This window comes from Sminthopsis crassicaudata, chromosome 2 (genome assembly GCF_048593235.1).
Source record: "Sminthopsis crassicaudata isolate SCR6 chromosome 2, ASM4859323v1, whole genome shotgun sequence".
Classification (NCBI taxonomy): domain Eukaryota; kingdom Metazoa; phylum Chordata; class Mammalia; order Dasyuromorphia; family Dasyuridae; genus Sminthopsis; species Sminthopsis crassicaudata.
The window spans coordinates 38941049-38957227 of NC_133618.1; positions in this window are offsets into that span (position 1 = coordinate 38941049).

Here is a 16179-nt window from a genome sequence, read left to right on the forward strand (position 1 = left end):
ACCATTTGATAAATTGCTGCTTCAGGAGCAAACCTTACTCCCCAGATTGGCCTTTAGCTCTCTTCCCACCAGTTTGCTCACATATCATTCCCTCCCCCAGATTCTACAATCTTATTATACTGGTTTCCCAATGTTTTGAGCCCAGAATGCTACATTTCCTACCTCCATTCCTTTTCTTAACTGTCTTCCAGGCCAAAAAAGTATTTTCTCCCCACCGTGACATCCATGAGACATCAAAACTCAGCTTAAGCCTTACATGATCCTCACAGTGTCTTCCTTCTTCAAATTACCCTTGATTTACTTTGTGTAAACTATATATAAATATAAATATATATACATACACAATATATACAAAATATATATTGTATATATGCTTATTACTTAAGTTCATGTTGTCTCTGCTATAGGAATATGAGCTCCATGAAGACAGGGACTTTCACTTTTTTCTTTGCATCCCCAGGACTTAGCACACAGTAAGCACTTAATAAATGCTTATTGGCAGAATGAAACCATTCAACTCCAATCATCAGGGTTGACTCAAAGTGGAATGGGCTATCTCTGGAGGGAAGGAGCTCCCTGTTGCTAACGGTCTTGTTATGAATCAGGGATGAGCAAATCCATTAACTATGTGAAGAGTGCTTTGAGAACCTGAAAGTCTTATGTGCTAGCTTTTATTATAGAGGGAGTTATTGTTCAGGGACCATTTGGATTAGCGGGTTTCTCACATCCTTTCCAGCTCTGAGATGTTGTGCTTCTGGGACTTGATCCAAAACTCTCAGCAATTCATTTGCAGAGGCCAGGGTTTCTGGTTCTGGTTCCATTACCTAACATTGCTTTTATACTTCATGTATCAGTGATAAAGACAATATAAAATGGTTTTTCACTTTTAAGAGATTTCTTATTATTTTTCATTTCCTTACCCATAGTTATTAAGTAAGGTTGCTTAATAATAATAATAATGATAATAATAATAACATATATGTAAGCTCAGTTATATATATCACAGATTTAGAGCTGGAAGAAATCTCAGAAACTTTCTAATTCTAATTCCCCATTTAATAAAGAAATGGAGGCATAAAAAACCATAATGATAGTCAGATGCCTGAAGCCCCATGAGTAGGAAGTTGTAAATATTAAGTCATTGTTCTAACCCATATCATATGACTACAAATCCAATTCTCTTTTCACTGCCCCACATCATTAAACCCAGATTGGTGTGAATATATTTAGCATTAAACCTTCCATAAGATTGGCATTTAATCACATTTTAAATGATTATTAGGGTGTTTTTTTTTTTACTAACTTCACATAACTGTTCCTTGTACAGAGTAAAGAGAAACTCAGAAATAGCATATTATAGTGAACGGGACCTTGGACTTAAAATCCAGGAAGACCTGGATTCTAATTCCACCTTTATGTGGAATTATATATTATTATTATTATTATGTGATATAACTTTGTGTGACCCCCTGGGCAAATCATGTAACCTGTCTATGTCTGTTACCTCTGTCTGTGCAAAATGATGGAGTTAAAATGCAGAGATTCAAGGCAATTCCAATAGACTTGGAATGGAAAATGCCATCCATGTTCAGAAATTGAATGTGGGTTGAAGCATAGTATTTTTATCTTTATTTGTTTGTTTGTTTTTTCTTTCTTGTGATTTCCCCCCCCCCTTTTTTGTCTTGCTTTTTCTTGCACAACGTAAGGAACATGGAAATATATTTAAAAGAATTACACCTATTTAACCTCTGTCAGATTGCTTGCTGTCTTGGAGAGGGGGCAAGTGAGGGAGAAAAAAAAGTCTTACAAAAATAAATGTTGAAAAATATCTTTACATGTATTTGGAAAAAGAAAATATTATTAACAAAAAATGATGAGGTTGGACTTGGTAGTCTCTAAGTTTCTCAGTTCTAAATCTATAATCCCAAATGTTATGAAAGATTCCCTAAAGGTCTTTAAAAATAGGATGAATTTGCAGATGTTTTAGGGTGATTAAATGTGGTCCTTAGTGGTGGGGCTGGGGGAAAGTATTTAAGTTAAGTGAAGTCTCAGAAGGTCCAATCCAAGTTATGCCACTAATTTTTCTTCTCTTCACTCATTTGACTCTGCCTGGGATTTAATTAATGTGAGAAACTCACTTTGCCAATACTTAATGGTGCCTTCTCTAAAACTTGGCAATCAATCACCAATCATTCAAGTGCTGATCATATGCCTGACACCGTGCTACATGCCAAGGATATGATACAGATGCCATATTGCCTTTCTTGATCTTTCTCTGATATATATCATATAATGGTCAATTTTTTCCACTGCAGTACTCCCATAAGAATCTATGAAACTCCACCCACTGGCCTGAGGGTTTCCACAACTTTTTAGTTAATAAGGACATTAGAACCTACATCCAACTGCATTAACATTCTGATGCCTTTTAGATCTGCTTTCCTCTCTCTCCTTGTCTTTTCCAAAGTCTATAACATAAACTAGCAGAACATAGTGTTTCTTTTATCACAATTATCACAATTTTTTTTACAATTTTTATCACAATTTATCACAAAGATCCTGGTTTTTACTCTAATTCCACATGTCTGGCATTTCTTCTTCCACCAAAGTCCTTCTCCCCCAGTTCCTCTTCATGGCAGCAAAGTGATGCAGGACATCAAAAACACAAAGGTTCCATTTCTGGGTGATTTCACTGATATAGGGAAAGGAAGCATATAGAATGGATGGAGAACTAGCCCCAAGTTAGGGACAGCTGCTTCTTACAGACTGACCACGTGACTCTAGGTAAGTCAACCTCTCAGTGCCCCAGAAATTATTTTAAGATGGTAAAGTACAGTACAGCTGTGTGATGGGAGTTTTTTACAAATAGGTCTGCATCAATGAAACCAAAGACCTGGTCTGGAAAGAAAGGATGGGTAATTACCTCTGCCCCTGCATATTTAACTAAATAGAAAAGTTTGGTTCAGACCTGGCAACATGTCAGTGTTTCTGCTCAAATTGAGAATTCTCATAACTTAGAATGTAGACTTGGGAAGAACTTTGACTTTAACTCCTCATTTTATAGAAGGGGATATGGAGCATCCAAGAGATTAATCATATACTCTTTCAATTTTAAAAATAAGTGGGATATATTCCTTGAAGGGAATGCTTTTAGATTTGGAGATTAAACGCCTTAAACACATTGCTTTTTGAGGCTCTGAGTTTAGAAAAGAGAGTTGGGGAAGATGTTTGTGTGAATAAAGTTTCCCATGTGGAAGACAAATGGAAGTAGATGGATGGAGTTGTAGAGCCAGAGTTCAGTTCTATGGAAAAAAGAACTTTGTAATTTACTGTTTTTCTTGCCTGTCCCCTTGTACCACACCAAAGCCTATACCCTAGGATAAGAGATCATTAATGTCTCACCTAGACTATTGCAGTATTGGGAAACAGAGGTTTCCTATCTCTCCTCTGTCTAATAAATCTTTTTCACAAACACCAAATTGATATTCCTAAAATGCAGATCTGATCGGATCACTCTTCTCTACCCATAAATCTTCAATAGCTCCTTCTTGTCCAAAGAATAAAATCCAAACTTCTCAGACTAACAATTTGTCTCCTATTGATCCTCCTCAGTCATAGTTCATATTCACCCTTCTATCCAGTCAAAATGACCTGTTTCCTGTTCCCCAAACATGACACTTCTGACTCAATGTCTTTGCATAGATGCTGCCTTCTTCCCCTCTGCCTTTTGGAACTCCTAGCTTCCTCCATTCTTTCTGGATCCCTATAGTCATTAGTATTCTTTCCCCAAATTACATCATTCTGCATTGTTGTTCTTCAGCTGTTCAGTTGTGTCCAACTTTTCATGACCCTCTGGACCATGGCATCCCAATAAACATCCATGGGGCTTTATTGGCAAAAATACTGAGTGGTTTGCCATTTCCTTCTCTCACAGATTAAGGAAAACAGAAGTTAAGTGGCTTGTCCAGGATCACACAGCTTGTAAGTGTCTATGGCTGGATTTGAATTCAGGTCTTCCTGACTCCAGGCCCAGCCTATGCACTGAGCCATTTGGCTGCATCATTTTGTATATACTTTGCTATTATTTGTCTTGCATGTATTGTGTCCACTTCCTCCCCCCCCCCAAGAACATAAACTATTTAAGGAAGACAGAGAAAGACCAATTTTGTCCTTGTGTCCTAGAACAATGCCTTGTACACAAGTGTGTGCATTGATTTAATTATGAAACTCGACTTCAACGTACCAGGGTGCATAATTAGGTCCCTTCCACCTCAGGGGTTCTAAGATTCCAACAAAAATCTCAAAGCTGTCAAACTAACCCAAAAATTACATCTCTGAAAGTTTCCTCCTATTCCTGAGAGGGTACATAAAACATAAAATTCACTCGTTAATTACATCTCATGTCAAGGCTTAATTGCACTGTTTCCTAGTTAAATCCTTAGGCCAGAAAAAATTTCAAGTCTAATTGAGAGAGGATAAAAAAGTCATATTCATAGGGATTTAATCTTTCATAAGGAAAATCAATTACTATTAAGGATTCTCAAGGATCGTATTTCATATCCTACATGTAGCAGTCTTAACTGAAAAAGAGTATATCTACTAATGATATTCAGTTTCATCTACTGATGCCAAATTTCATCAGATCCTGGAAGATCAGCATTGAATCTGAATTCCTAGACAATAGTAACTAAACAAGAATTAAGGCTTTTTCTTGGACACTTGAAATCTGACCATTCATGTAGAAATGAAATGTTGTGTGTCTGCGTGTGAGTAACTGCAGGTGCCCAGGAGAATGATGGCAACTTAAATCTACAAGGAGAAGCTAGTATTTTTACTTTCAGGATCTGTCTAGTCAATTCCTACACAGCCGGCTGGTTCATGGTTATTCTTCTCTTCATGTTCTGCAGAATACCGTATATACCTTTCTACAAAAAAGGCTGGATTTGTTAGACTAAGAGAAGGGTATTGGTTCTATTCACTAGGACAAGTTTTTTTTTTTAGAGAATTACTCCATGATTGTTTTGGATACTGATTCCATGTAAACAAGAGAAATTTCCAGGTTGAGATTTTAAGGGCAACCAATTCTATTAATTCTATTAATTATTTAAAAATCACAGAATGTCAAAGCTGCAGGGGAATCTGAAAAATCACATGGTTTGATTCTCTCCTTCAATAGGAAAGGAGATTGAAGTGCACAGAGGATGATATTTTTTTCTTTTTCTTTTTCTTTTTTTGGTGGAAATATAGATTAAATCTAATATATGCATACATATTTATACAATTATCATGCCTTACAAGAAAAATCAAATCAAACCAGTAAAAGAGAGAGAGAGAGAGAAAGAAAGAGAGAGAGAGAGAGAGAGAGAGAGAGAGAGAGAGAGAGAGAGAGAGAGAGAGAGAGGCAAAATAAAGTGCAAGCAAACAATAAAGAGTGAAAATGCTATGTTGTGAACCACACTCCTCTCTTTGGGTGTAGATGGCTCTTTTATGACTGAACAATTGAAATTGGCCTGAATCCTCTCATTGTTGAAGAGAGCCACATCAATCAGACCTGATCGTTGTATAGTCTTGCTATTGCCGTGCATAATAATCTCCTGGTTCTGCTCATTTCACTCAGCTTCAGTTCCTGTAAGTCTCTCCAGGTCTCCCTGAAATTATCCTGTTGGTTGTTTCTTACAGAACAATAATATTCCATAATATTCATATACCATAGTTTATTCAGCCATTCTCCAATTGATGGACATCCATGTAGTTTCCAGTTTGTGGCCACTACAAAAAGGGCTGTCCCAAACATTTTAGCACATACAGGTCCCTTTCCCTTCTTTAGTATTTCCTTGGGATATAAGCCCAGTAGAAACACTGCTGGGTCAAAGGGTATGCACAGTTTGACAACTTTTTGAGCATCGTTGAGAGGATGATAATTTAATAACAGTGAATATTTATATAACATTTTATAGTTTTGCAAATGATAACAATGATAGTTAGTGTCTTCTGTGGAATAGCAGACAAGCCATTTAACTTCTGTTTGCCTCAATTTCTTCATCTGCAGAAAGAAGATAATAAAGGCATCAACCTTCTAGTGTTTTAAGGATGAAATGAGCTAATAATTGTAAAGTGGTTAGCACAGTGCCTGCTACATACTAAGTGCTATATAATGTTAACTGCCATTATGATTAGTAATATTATTAATAATTATTGTAATATATAATATTTCATATAATTATACTCTGATATATTGAATACTATATAACAAATTATTATACATTATTATTAGTGCTACTACTAATATAGTACTTTAAGATTTACAAATTGCTTTACCTGTTTTTTCATCTTAGTCTTATAATAACTTTCTTAAAAATAACCTATATATATATATATATATATATATATATATATATATATATATATATATATATATATATATATATATATATATATCATATTTAACATGTATTGGTCAATCTGCCATCTGGGGTGGAGGAAGGAAGGGAAAAATTAGAACAAAAAGTTTGGCAATTGTCAATGTTGTAAAATTACCCATGCATATATCTAGTAAATAAAAACTATTAAATAAAAAAATTAAAAATTAAAAAAAATAACCTTATTATCTACATTTTGCAGATGAGAAAACTGAGGTTGATGGAGATTAAGTGACTTGCTTAGGGAGAGTCATACAAATATAAAAAGTCTCAGTCAAAACTTCCTGACTCCAAGTTCATTGCTCTGCTCCCAACAGAATTATTTGGTATCCATGAGAGGAAAACTATTTTTCTTTTCTTTTCTTTTTATTTTCTAAATAAATAAATCCTTACTTTTATTTGTGCCTTCTCAACAAACTTTAATTTTGAATATTCATCAGTTCTTTCCCCCTTCATATCTATTTTATAAATATATATGTGCTTATTACTTTTATTTATCTTCTTAAAATTTTTTCTCCAAAAATGGGAGAGGGCACTAGGTGCATAGCACACTGCATTCCGAGTCAGGAATACTCATCTTCCTGAGTTCAAATCTGGTCTCAGATACTTAATAACTGTATGACTCTGGGCAAGTAATTATATCCTTTTGCCTCAGTTTCCTCATCTGTACAATGAAGCTGGAGAATGAGATGGCAAACCACTCCAGTGTCTTTGCCAAGAAAATCTAAAATGGAGTCGTGAAGAGTCAAACTTGAACAACAACAAACATGGAACAATTTATTGCTTCTACTTTTCTTGGTGAATAGACTTATTTATTTTTCTTGTATTTCTGTTGCTTGGCAAGTTTTCAAATAGAATATTCTGCTCATGTCTGTTTTTGTTTTGAAGTAATTCCTCAAATACCCCTCTTATTGACTGTTAATGATTACTCAGATTTACACGGAACAATTTCTTGTACTCCTTTACTTTTGGGAAATATATTATTTTATTTCTCCTGATATTTCAAGTAGAAGTTGAATAGTATTCTATTATTCAAATTCCATTTCTATCACATTTGACAATCCTCCTTCTGACTCTTAATAGAATTTATTGCCTATCATTGGAATTGTTAAATTATACTCCTATGTGTTTTAGGTACAGAATTTTTCCCTATAGGCAACCCATGGATTCTTTCAACTGATGCTGTGTTGCTTTTTTTTAGAGATTTTTGAGAGTGTAGATTGGAGAATGTCTAGCCTGCCATCTTGTTAGTTATGTGATAAGAAAGTTCCATGTTTCTTCCTTTTCATAGGATCATAGATGTAGATCAGATAACATCTAGTGTCCCTCTTTCATTTTATAAATGAAAAAACAGGGGCATAAAGAGTAACCTGTCTAAGGCCACAAAAGTAAGAGTAGATGTGGATTTTGAACTGAGGTCTTCAGCACTCTTCCCACTATATTACACTAACCCAAGCAAATAAGAGAGTGACACTTTTTCATTATATGAGAAATATTTGAGTATTTAAAGGAAACGAAACAGAACCTCCATATCACATAAAATGTTCCTGTCTCTAAAACAAAAGCAACTTTATAAGCCAATAAACTGAAAAGGAAAAAAATATCAGCCAGATGAACAGATTTGACATTTAAGGGAGAACTGGGTTAAAATATTTCTTTTCCCAGTTCCTCCTGTTTCCATATGAACCACAAGAGTTCAAACTGACCATGTACTAATCACCAGTTAAACTTCTCCACCTCAGGTCAAATAGGGAGGAGGAGACAAAGGGATCTTTTAAAAAAAGATGTGGAAAGGATGAACAAGGATGTATTTAGATGCTGTAAATCCTTCAATAATTTTTTCTTAATAGCATTTTATTTTTCCAATTACATGTGAAGATTATTTTCAACATTTATTTTTGTAAGATTTTGCCCTTACCTCCCCCCTCTCCAAGACAGCAGGCAATCTGATATAGGTTATATATATACAACCATTTCAAACATATTTCCATATTAGTCATCTTGTGAAAGATAAATCAACAAAAGGGGAAAAAATCACAAGAAAGAAAAAACAAACAAAAGGTGAAAATTAGATGCTTTGATCTGCATTCAGTCTCCATAGTTCTTTCTCTAGATGCAGATGGCATTTTGCATCCCACGTCTATTGGACTTGTCTTGGATCACGGTATTGCTGAGAAAAGCTAAGTCTATCATAGTAGATCAGCACACAATGTTGCTGTTACTGTGTATAATGTTTCCCTGATTATGATCACTTCATCATCAGCTCACGTCAGTCTTTCCATGGTTTTCTTGCTCATCATTTCTTGCAGAACAATAATATTCCATTACATTCATTTACCCTATTCCCCAATTGATAGGCATCCAATCAATTTCCAATCCCTTGCCATCTTTTGATATTTTTTAAAGGTGGATGATTTTATCCAAGTTGGGACTTCCCTTAATGTTAATGCAGATGTGTTCCTGCACCTTACGGACCATGGGACCTTTCTATCTGACTTACAACAGAATCCTTCTATATGTATTGCCACCTTCATCAGAATATGAGCTTCATATAGGCAGGGACTGTCATACTATACTATTGTATCCTTAGAACTTAGCACAATATGTACCACATAGGAAGGGCTTAACAAATGCTTCATTCATTCATTCATCCATGTAACCACTATCCAGCTAGGTATTACCTTTTGGAGAGGAATTTGTGTTAAAAATAAAAACCAATGGTCTTGTGATGGAGGGAACCATCTGCACCCAGAGAGAGGACTTTTTGTGGATCACAACATAGAATTTATACTTTTTTGTTGTTGTTTGCTTGAATTTTGTTTTCTTTCTCATTTTTTTTTCTTTTTGATGTGCTTATTCTTGTGCAGCATGCTAAGTGTGAAAATATATAGAGAAGAATTGCACATGTTTAACATATATAGGATTGTTTGCCATCTAGGAGAGGGGGTGAGGGGAAGGGAGGCAGAAAAAAATTGGAACACAAGGTTTTGCAAGAGTGAATATTGAAGATTATCTATGTATGTGTTTTGAAAATAAAAAATTTTATAAAAATAAAAAACAAAAAACAAAAGCCAAGAAACTGATGGAATTGAAGGCATTGGTTAATCTTTAAGCCTATGACTGGAGCATTAACCTAACAGTGTATCAGTGAAATAAAAGATGAAATATGAATATCATGAAAATGCATCGCTATCAGAGTGATAATGAACTCTATAGAATAAGACATTTTAAATACAATCAATAGTGGAAATTTATTTTGCTTGACTATCAGATATAAGACTTTCATCTTATCTTTCTCAATATGAGTAAAAAAGAAAGTGAAGGAAGATTGAAGAGAAAGAAAACAAATAGTTGAAAAATAAATCTTATCATGTAAAAAAGAGGTGGGGGCCTCCCCCACAATGATGGGGAAGGGAATATGGAAAGAATTGTTAAAAGAAAAGAGAAAATGTCATTGAATAATAATGGCTGACATTTACAGAGAGTTTTAAAGCTTGCAATTCACTTTACCACAACCTTGAAAGGTAAGTGTTATTATTATTCCCATTTTAAGGAATATTAAGGAAACCAAGTGGCTTGCTTAAAGTCACACAGCTGTTATCTGAGGCATGATTTGAAGGAGAAACTTAAAAATGCCCAGAAGTAAACAAAAGACCAAAAGGAATCACAGACAAGTAGGACAGTTTTCAAAGTTACATGCAGAATTTAATGTATGTTTAGAAATGTAAGTAGTACCCATTAAAGATTCATAGTTTTGTGTCTGTCCTATTTGCTTTTTAAAATTTTGTTCTACTAAGTACATGGAAATGCTTATTTTATTCAGAATATTTTAAGTTCAGAATAAGAAAAAATTAAATCATTAGTAACAGCTCAATTCCCACTGTCCTCAAGAAGAAGAAAAAACAAAAACAAAAACAGAAATCAAGTAGTCATCAAAAAAGCTTGTCACAATCCAATGTGGTGGTTTGGAGACTTAAAGAGAACTCCCTAGATGAATTAGACTAGCCATTCAAACCTAAAAGCAGTAAACCATATTTATACTATTTTTAATATCCATGAAGGAAAGTCATATGGTTTTGTTTGAGATAAGGGTAAGACCTTGGTGAGGGCACCTAAAAGGGCAACAGGCAATATTCACCTCCCACCGGAGACAGGACCCAGGGGTCCAAGTAAAGTTACATTCTGGGATCTCACTGAAGATGTTGAGAATACGCCAGGAGAAGGGACTCTACCCCCTGAACTTAGTATATCATTGTTCCAAGTCTTTCACTGGGTAGTACTCATGGGTCTGCCAAGACTCCATGCATAAGTCAGTGAGGAATACGAATGAGGACTAGGGGTTTAATGCGAAGGAGCAAGAGGTTGTGTGTGCTTTGTTCTCAAAGATGACCCTGCTAGGGAGGTGATTCTGTGACATGCAAATAAGTGAAGGTGGATGTGCAAGGTCACCAGCCTCATTTTCTCCTCTGGAGCCATCTGGGTCCAGTGGCCAGATACAGATCTATAGGATGACTGGAGGTAGCCCAGGATGCAGTAAGAGACCTTAGCCTTTTAAAACTAACAGGTCTCAAGTTTCTAACATAACCTTCCAGGCATTTCAGAAGATCACAAGAAATGGAAGGGGGCCAGGAAGATAAGGGGATATGTCTAAAGTAGAAATGGTTAAAAATAAAAGACTTTCTTAACTACAACCAATTTTACTATGAAAATTAATTAGACTGATGAATGACTAAACAAACTATGCCATTGGAGCATCATGGAACTTTTTTTTAAGGGAGGACCTGTGGTTTCGGTGATATATGGAATTTCCAGTAAGGAAAGGCCCTCTTTCGATGAAGATCCATAGCTGCTTTTATCTCATAATCTTAGAGAATTGCTTGAGACACTGAGAGTGCAGTTGATTTGTGTCAAAAAGAGCAGAGCCTGAACCATATCACATTGTTTTTCCATATGACTACCAATAAGCCACAAAAAGACAAATAGTCATACAAAGAAATAATGGAAAGATTTTTGGAAGTGATTTAAAGAAATCACGACTAAGTATATTGTTGACAATTTTGTAATTAGTAATAATAGAGGTAAGGAATCCCTTCTCCCTATGCGGCTCTGCCTTCCTCTGAAACTTAGAGTGTTCCTGGAGCAAAGGTGTCAAACATGCTGCTCCAAACCCTATCCCCATGGTAGCCAGAAACATTCCCACTGCCTAAACCAAGTTAAAATATAATTAGGTGTTAAGGGGCAGGCCAGTTCTCTGAGAGCCTCCACAGCTGTGGAGCATCTGAAGGAGTTGCGGAGCATCCTTAGCTCACACAGACTGGGAATGAGATAAATTGGAGGCAGAGGGAGGAGGAGAGAATCAGAGAACAGCAACGGTCTCTCAGTCTCCTTGTATCATCCTCTCACAGGAGGAGATCCATTCTAGTTTGGATCTCCAGCAGCCACTGTGAGGTGGCTCCCATGTATTCCAGCAGCTCTCCTGGGTATTCCAGCAATTAGAAAATATTTGACAAGATAAAATATAATAGAACACAGATAATGTTAATCTTGGTTTTCTAAGTTAATGTAATACATAAGAATCCTTATGGATAGTTTTGGTGGTTATTCAATTGCTTCAGTCCTGTCAACTCTCCCTATTTGGCATTTTCTTGACAAAGATAGTAGAGTAATTTTCCATTTTCTTCTCTAATTCATTTCACAGATGAGGAAACTGAGGCAAACATGATAAAATGACTTTCCCAAGATCCCACAGCTAGTAAGTGTCTGAGACCAGAACCCAGATCTTCCTAACTTCAGGTCTGGACAGTCTACCTACTGTGTCTATATATGGCCCCTTTTTCTATTGAATTTGATACCACTGGCCCACAGAGCCACAATTTGAAATGCAGCCACAAGAGATAAAACCTAAACCCAGATCTCTGAGGGCTTCATGGCCAGTTCTCCAATATGACAGATTACCATTCTAATAGTAACAATTATAGCAAATAAATATAGCAATAATAACCACAATAAATACAAAGAGAAATAATTCAAAAATAGACAAGGAAACAAATAGAAATTTATTTTATTTTATGAGGCAATTGGGGTTAAGTAACTTGCGTAGGGTCATACAGCGAGGAAGTATTATGAGCTTGAGACTGTATTTGAATTCAGATCCTCTTGACTTCAGACTCAGTACTCTATCCCTTGCACCATCTAGCTGCCCCAACAAGTTAAACTTTTAAAAACTATAATAATATAATCTAATAATATAAATAATGCAAGTTGAAAGCTTTAGAATCACAGATTTGAGAGCTAGAAGGGACTTCAGTCATCATCAATTCTGATTCACACAATATGAATGCTTTTTTCATTTGAGCATTTGAAAATCTGGTTTTGTTGACAATTACTAAGTTTAGAATTAAAAAAAGAGATAGCATCCCTACCTTCAACATGGCCCTCTCTGAGCAGAAGTAGCTCATCTATCTGTTACACCAAATGTTCCCCATTGTGGGACCATGTACCGAAACCTTAACATTGCACTTGTTGTTCCCTAGAGTACAGCTTCTTAAACTGTCATTTGTGACCCCATAAGGCATCTCATAAGTGAATGTGAGGGTCATGACATTGTGACCCTCACATATCTATATTTATATGTATATCTATAAAGTAGATATACAAATCATCCATTTACTGATATATATAATACTGATAATAAATTATGAGTATTATTCATAAATGGATGATTTGTATATCTACTTTATATGCCTCTATACCCAGCTTCACATAAAATTTTCTTGGGAGAAAAAGGGTAGTAGGTAGAAAAAGTTTAAGAAGCCCTCCTTTAGAAAATAGAATTAAGTGTAACAGCTCCATCTTTAACCTGGTTCAAGAGGATTTTATCACTGAAAGGCAGCTCTGTGTCATAGTGAGCCTTGAGCTTAAAGGCATTTCTGTTGGCAAAAGTCCAAGGTGGGCATTCCATGTCCATCCTTTTCCTGACTGATTGATAACAGTGAATTTCCTTGTGAGGCTGTTTATCTTGGAAATTTAGCATGTGTTTGCTGAGATATAATTGTGTTTGCAGAAAAGTGGAAACTTCCAGTTTCATACCGGGATGCAAGTTTTACAACCAACTTTCCAAAGTGCTTTGCACTGTTTTATTGTTTAACAAACCATAGGATTTCATTCATTGAAATGGCTGTTTTTTCCTATCTAGACAGGATGTTGTTGCTTATCTGTTTCATCAGAATGGTATATGAATGAAAGAATAATGCATTATAATCATTTTAGAAGTAGAAAATATTAGTTATAGAATAAATTCTATACATGTTACTAAAGTTATGGAGAAGGTGAAGTGGAATGCAATGGAGAAATGGATAAGCTATGGAATAAGTAGACGTGGATTCTCGTTCCAGCTTTTTGACCTCTTAGCTATGTGACTTTGGGCAAAGTCACAGATTTCAGTTTCCTTATCAGCAAAATCGGGATGATGAGCCAGCCTTGCCCAATTTGTCCCATTGATGAGAGAACTCGTCACTTAGGATCATGGAATCAAAGATCTAGAGCTGGAAAGGATATGAGAAAATATCTAGTTCAACCCCCAAATTTTACAAATGAAGCCTTTGAAAGTGAAATGTCCAAAGTCACATAAACAGTAAACATCAGAAGTAGGTTTTGACTCCAAAGAGGAGTTTTTAAACTATTTTTTGATTTATTGATGGAAATCATATCACTTGGTAATATGTAGAGCACTAAATTCAATTTTATTAAGCATATGGTATTTGTAAAACACTGAACACACACTGTTATAAAGGAAAACCTACTATGTGGTATCCCAATTTCTTATGGAAAGAGGATGCTCACTAAGACCAGCAAAAGCTGAAGATCTGCAGAGGCTAAAAGACAGAAATATTGAAAGGAAAAGGAGAAAATTTTTTGATAAGAAATAAATATTCCTTACCCTAAAAAGAGTAGGAAGCTCAGATACTTTATGTGCTTATGAAAAAACCAACAAAACAAATGTGTTTCCAGGGTGTAGACTGCATTTACACCTTTGCCCTTAGCCATTCCTCTGTAAGATTCCCAAAGGATTATAGGAGGTGAAACTGAACTGAAATAAGTCATCATGTGCAATTTGGAGTGACTTATGAAAAAAAGGCTTTTTAAATAGGAAGAATTCTAAATAAGAGAGCATCCCTCTCCCATGTCCTATCTAAAGTGAAAAATACCCTGGGAGTGAGTCAAAGGGAAGAAATGTCTTCCAGTTCTAAGCTAAGGATTGTTGCTATAGCCAAAAGAGCTTTGTAGCACGGAAATGGAAAAATCATGAAAGTAGTGAAGTTCTAGAGCTATTGGTTACTTTGGATGCATCTCTTTTACATGTACCTCACTACTATTGTACTATGCTGGCTCTTCCTCACTCCTGGACTCTGGGTGTATTTGTGGGAGAATTTATCCCTGGCTCTTGGGAAAATACTTTATAATACTACTTTTTGCAAAGCTCTTTCTCTCTTTCATTTTTTTTTATAAGGGCCAACAATGGGGAGAATAAGGGAATGTCTGGAGATAAAAGTTATGTAAAAAAAAAAACTACAAAAATGGTTTTTAAAAGGAAAAAAATCATGGAAAAAACCTCTGGAACTTCAGTTTGGTAATTGGATATGGGAAAATGAGTCTTTCCTTGCCACGTCAGTGGTTATGATACAGCTCAGGTTCTGGAGAAGCAAAAATAAATATACCGTCCATGGTCTATGTAAACTGAGCTGAGGCTCCCAATTCAATTCGTAGCCAAGTAGCATCCACATTGTCCAATTATGAAAGCCAACACTGCCAGGGACATTAATTAGATCTCTTGTTGATAATGTGAATCACAGGCTGAAAACTGAGTGCTCCCTGAGGACTGATCCTTTCCTTACCCCTTAAGAAAATTCCCTTTTTTAGGGTAGAGGTCAAGGTAAGAATAGGGATAAAGCAGCTAAGAAGTGGGAAATCAGGCTCCTCTGCACTAGACACCCAGTTTTTATTCTTCCCATGTCCATTCATTGTATTGCATCTCCATAGGCTATCCTGTCTGGCACATAGTAGGTACACAATAAATATTGATTGTTAAGGAATGAAAGTAGTCTGGTAAGTCTTGCTCTAGTCCGTTAGAGGAGTAATGATTTTAGTGAGAGAGCTATCACCAATGCAGACTGTAGCCCATTTGGTCTTAGTAAGATGACTTTTAAGAGCTATGGCCAGGGGCAGCTAGGTGGTGCAGTGGTTAGAGTACCAACCCTGAAGTCAGGAGGATCTGAGTTCAAATCTGACCTCAGACACTTAACACAGCCTAGCTGTGTAACCCTGGGCAAATCATTTAACCCCAATTGCCTCAGGAAAAAAAAAAGAGTTTTAGCCAAAGAACTAGATATTGTACTGCCAACTTAGTGATGATAGTCTTAGAACCATTCTCCACTGGTCTTCAGGCAACAGACATGTGTATTCAAAACCTTTCTGGATTGATAGGATCTGTCCAAGTTTGCACTCAACTCTTTTTCTTGTGTGTGTGTGTGAAATAATTGGGGTTAAGTACTTGCCCAGGGTCGGAGAAACCTAGGTCAAGAGCCTAAGGTTAACTTCACATAATAATTCCTGAGCACCAGTGCATTTTGGCATAAATAATAATAATTGCTAATATAAACACTAAATGGTATTTTCCCCAATTACATGTAAATATAGTTTTCAACATTCATTTTTGTAAGATTTTGTGTTCCATTTTTTCTCCCTCCTTCCCTGACCTTCC